Source organism: Zingiber officinale, chromosome 7B, assembly GCF_018446385.1.
Source record: "Zingiber officinale cultivar Zhangliang chromosome 7B, Zo_v1.1, whole genome shotgun sequence".
In the NCBI taxonomy this organism is placed as follows: Eukaryota; Viridiplantae; Streptophyta; class Magnoliopsida; order Zingiberales; family Zingiberaceae; genus Zingiber; species Zingiber officinale.
Genome location: NC_055999.1, coordinates 11,095,216 through 11,100,864, shown reverse-complemented (window position 1 = coordinate 11,100,864; position 5,649 = coordinate 11,095,216). Strand labels below are relative to the sequence as shown.

The window sequence follows — 5,649 nt, the reverse complement described above, 5'->3', positions numbered from 1 at the left end:
ATGATTTGTACCCTGGATAATGATGCAGTGACCGGACATATTCTTAAAAAAATTTTTAGACGTTTAATGATCTAATCTCAGCTTCAATGAAATTGATTTGCAATGGGATCATAAGCACTTCTCAATTTACCTAACTAGTAACTAGTAAGTGTAAGCTACTTGATATCAACTCTAAAAAAATGATTTCTCATGAGGTAATGGTACAACAACAAAACCTCTTCTCACTTTTCCTAACATTTAAGGATCAAATTCTAACTTTTTGCTACAAGCCCTTCACAATCTACCTTAATCAGCTTTGCAGATGAATGGATATTTTTTTTCATGAGAAATGAATCCCATAAGACCTTCGCCCACAAACCACCACCCAAATATCGACTACTACGTCCTAGGACAAAATCTCTCTTTTAAAGTATTAAATACAATGGCCACTAACAAACCAAATGTCATTCAGGCACATTAGGAAACTTTCTTAGAAAGCATTATTCGTTCTTTTTCCTTAACACAAGACAATCTCCTAACGTCGAGCCCATCACACCAATAGCTAACAGCGAGAAAAGCATGCAAAAGGACTAGCAATAGAAGGCATTATTAATTCTTATGTGAGAAACACAAACAATTGGCCTCGCCTATCTCCGCAGCGAGACAAGGAGGTGAGATTGTGCCTTCCTGATACCAGTGTGAACGTTTCTCAAGTAGTTCGCGCAAGAAATAGTCGAGCTTCTCAATGGTGACATTCGGCATTACCACTACATGTGCGATGTTTCCCTCACAAACAAGTTGCCACTGCCTGATGAAATCCTCGTCTTTTGGCCTCTCAAACACAACGGTGCTACTAAGCTCATTGAGCATCACGCCAATCCCTGCCTCTTTCAGACGGTTTTTCAGATAATGAGCATTCCTTAAGCATTTCTGAACTTCCTTCTGGAAACCTCTGTAACCTTTCCTGTTGAGGGTGTACCAGAGGAAGATTGGGGCATGACCATTTCTACTTCCCATGATGGTGGCATCCCTGAAGCAAGATACTCAACGTTACTGGAGAGGGCGTTGATGTGCGCCAATCTTGTAATTTGAACGCCACAAGGCACGGGCATCCCACGAACTTGTGACCTGACACACTCACACTTCCGATAGGCTTCTTGAACGTCACTTTTGGTGCCTGCCCAAAACTCCATTGCTGACTTTAGTTCGGACAGAGAAAAAAGTCAATTATATATTCAAGAATTATCTGTAAAATCTTAGAGGAACAAATTTTTAATTGAATAATAAACCTTTTCAGAGAAGCACTAGCATGGTTGTGATTTAATGCTTGTTTATAGTGGAAACTGGAAGTAGAATTCGAAATAAGAGTAGCACATACACGTTTGATAAATGGCATCATGAGCCCAAAGAGAGCACCATCACAATGAATGTAGAACCGATCTTTAAATCCATTTTCTTCAAGAGTTTGTATGACCAGATCGAGATCATCGACAGCCCCCTTGACAGTGGTTCCTATGTAAGATAATAATAAGTAATTCACTTGTGTTGAGTAAAACAACAACAAATATAGGAACAAGAAGATTTACCAATGTTGATGTTAATAATGGCTGGCTTCTCCTTGTTCTGGACTAACTTAGCTCTAAAATCTGTGCAATCGATTTCACCAGACACCAGAGTGGCAACCTTCACACACTCCATTCTATACATCCTTGCAGCTTTGAAAACCGAGTAATGAGATTCTTTTGAGGCATACAAAATGCCATTGGGAAAGACCTCTCTCCTGGCAAACACAATACAAGCAATTTCAAGTAAAATTACTCTTGAAAAAGGCTTCCAGATTTTGCACCCGTGTTCTGAAAAACTTTCATTAGCTAGCAAAGTTTTCTTAAAGGATTTAAAGAAAAGGTACTAACCCAACAAGGATACCATGCAAATTTCCTTCAGTGCCGCAGTTTGTAATATAACCCCAGTATTCATTCTTTTCCAATTCCCACAGCCGAGCAAACCAGTCCAACACTCCAACTTCAAATTGCCTAGAATGCACACCGTAGTTGCTCTCAATGAATGGGTCACCTAGGTTGTTGATGGAAAAGTGTTGCAGATGGATAAGAGCACCATAATCAAAGTCCAAATTGTACGGGTAACCTGTAAAAGAATCATAAGTAAAAATGACATAAAAAAGTTGAACAATGTGGATGTCGATCAACAGTTGTATAATACAATCAGAGCAAGATAAGAATTAAACAAAGACAAATAAGCATTGAAGAGCACTATGAATCCAAAAATGTAGTAAGATCACTTTATAATTGAGCACAATAGATGCTAGTGGTGAGAAATATATATAACAATTTACAGACTTCAAAGACTCACAGCGACATGGCATGAGCATCACACACTAAACATAACACGCACCGTACTATCATATAAAATGTCTTTTTTATTAGAATACGTCTGTGAGAGAATGTATACTTGCAAAAATTGAAAAAAGAAATAACATCTTTTTACCAAACCGCATAGGTAAAGTATCAAAATTATCAAAAGAGTAATTTCAAAATGATTAAATCATGTATCCACTTCTCATTTTACCCCTAATCAGTCACTGATAAAAAATTAGTTGAATCAATTTTCTGTTTGAAAATCAGTCAACTAATTTTTTTTACTAGTCGAATTGATTGTTCTATGTGTTGAAATTTCAAAATTTTAAATAAGACTAATTTAAAAAATCAATCTGACTTAATTTTTTAATCAAAATTGATTTTGACCAAAATCGGTTGATCGACTAAACGACCTCAGATTGATATGAAACTAGTTCCTATGTGTTCGATTAATTCTCCTAATTATATTCATGCCTTCAAACATCAATTTGACCTAATATATTAAGAGCAGTAATTTTTTAAACATGAATTAAATTTTTCAAAAATATTCATGTTCAAAAAATCACTGCTTTTAATATATTGGGTTTAATTAATGTTTAAGTGCATGAATATAATCAAGAGAACTAACCGTACACATAAGAGCTAATTTCATGTCAATCCAAAGTCATTTGGTCTATCAGCTAATTTTAGGTAAAATCAGTTGATGGATCAAACGTTCTCGGATTGACATGAAACTAACTATATGTATTCATCTAGTTCTCCTGCTTATATTCATATCCTCATATATCAATTTGACCCAATATATTAAGAGCAATGATTTTTTGAACACGAATTGAATTTTTCGAATACATTCGTGTTCAAAAAATCACTGCTCTCAATATATTGTGTCAAATTGATATTTGAGGGTATAGATATAATCAAGAGAATTAGACGAACACATAGGAACTAGTTTCATGTCAATCCGAAATCATTTGATCCATCAACCGATTTTAGGCAAATGCCAACTAATCTCTCGTTAAAAAAGGGGTCGAGCACCAACGTGAAGATGGTGGAATAGAGGACGAATGTCAGCCTACCATCCAAAATAATCCCAACTATTTCATGGCTGCGCATGGCTTTACCGAGGGTAGATCCTCTGGTCCACAAAAAAGGACCAGGGATGGACCACTTGTAATTGTAGCCGGATCGTGGCTGCGATCTGATCGAGATTGGTTACGATCTCTTCTTGGGTTCACAGTCCCCCGCCTCCGGGCACCGCCCTGATCCAAACTATAACCTAGGGGGATAGTGAACCTAGGGAGGGGTCACAACTAATTACGGCCGGATTGCAACCACGATTAGGCCGCAATTGCAAATGGTCCATGCCCGGTCCACTTTTTTGTGGAGCAAGGGATCTGGATCCGACTTTACCAAAGCACATAGTGTCTCCATGAAGCCCAACTTTTACAAAAGGCATAATTTTACGAAAAGATTTGCATGTAAATGTCTAAATCTAAAATATAGATGTTGGAATTAAGATCCGCCATGAGCTCTGAGAGCTATGTTTTTCTTCCTCTTCCTTCTCTGTGTGTTTGGAAGCATGTGGGAAAAACAAATATTGTTCTTAAAAGATTCTAACACATGAACATCTACTTTTATTGGAGTTGATATCCGACCGTGATTTCTCAGAAGTGTCAATGCTAGCAAATGTAGCATCACAGTTGGTTAATTGCTTAAATTAGATTCATTTACTTGTCTTTGAGAGGGGAAAAGAAACATTGACGAATTCAGAGATTCAGTTGTTTAAGGGCTGTCAGTGGAGAAAGCTAATATTTATAGCAAATGTGAATTAAAACCGTGATCGTACCTAGATGGTGCTTGGTCCTGTCAATGAGGGATCTTCTGTACCTTGCTAGGACACCGGCCATATACGCTTCCCTCTCCCCAGTAATCTCATCGTCGGCCTCTGGTTCTTTAACTTCGAGACACATTGTGTGCACATTCCTCCCCAACACTATTTTTCTGCTCGTCCCGTCCTCCTCTTTTCCAACTATGTTGGACTCCGAATGCAGCAAGGAATCGACGATCTCCTCGGGATCGAACTCCTTAGGCAGCGGCTCCACCTTCTCCCTGCCCCCCAGATCCAACAAGCCATTTCCCACGCTTCCCACCATCTTCGCTTCAATCGATTCGCCCTAGTCCTCCGAAAGCGTCTCGGGCTACAAATCAGAACCTGGGTTAGCAGATTCAGCCATAATCGGCCAAGATTAAAAAAAATAAAAAATAAAAACATGAAAATAAAAGGAGAGTGAGACACATTACCACGAGATTTCCTCCGTTCGTTCTTTGTCGATCGCTGCGCGAAAGGAGGGGAAGGCGGAGGAAGAGGGCGGAATGGTAGGGTTTATATTGAAAAGGCGAGGCGGGTAATTGGGAGAGGAGAGAGAAGTTGAAAGCTGGATCAAGACTAGTAAACAGGACGACGCTGCTATCGAATTTTCAAAATTTTGTTGGATATATTCAACATTTTGTGGCTATAAATTAGAACACGAGTTGAATAAAACAGTATACCCACGTGACAGCTAGATCTAAGCAAAATTTATGGCCGGAGATTTTTGGACAATTTACCAAATGAATATACGACGACCCCACCAGTGTGGTCCAAAAGAAAATGAATATACGACAATTTACAGAAAGTCATCACGTGGATGTCTCTGCCACGTCGGACATTGTTGGCCCCAAGATCTTCTTCTCAACGAACAATTTAGATAATATTTACAGGGTAAAAAACAGAGCATCTCTTATGCATCTTCTTAAGTTTTTTCCCTAACATTTATAAATTTACTAATAAATTTAAATGTGCGAAAAAAAGTTAATTTTTAAAATATTTTGTTTTTTTTTAACTTTTAAATTTTATTTCGAAAAATAAAAAGAAAAACTGAAAATTATAGATTGATTACCTTAAAGTGCCAAATTAAATTTTAATGGCTAAATTCGATTTTACTTAAAACGTGAGGTAAATTATCAACACCGACGCAATGAATGAAGTATGGATGGAACCTGTCCGTGTTCTTTGTCCTGTTCGTGTTCCTTTTCTACTTCTTGTTCCGTCGGGAGGCCACGTTAACATGGTGGTTGAAGAGTTATGGATCAGATTCGATTACATTCGATGGGTCCCATTGAAACTAAAATTTCGGAATTCCGCAAATTTTCCATGCGGTCTCCTCCGCCCAGAGAAAAAATCATACACGCCGCTCGATAATAATTTATTAAAAATATATGATATTGCCTGGAATATTTTTAATGCGTTTTAATT

At 37.8% G+C, this 5,649-nt stretch overlaps 1 pseudogene; it reads right to left on the bottom strand.

Moving 5' to 3' along the window:
* Positions 1-386: 386 nt before the first annotated feature.
* On the bottom strand, positions 387-4,817 carry LOC122005285 (annotated as a pseudogene).
* Between the last annotated feature and the right edge of the window lie 832 nt (positions 4,818-5,649).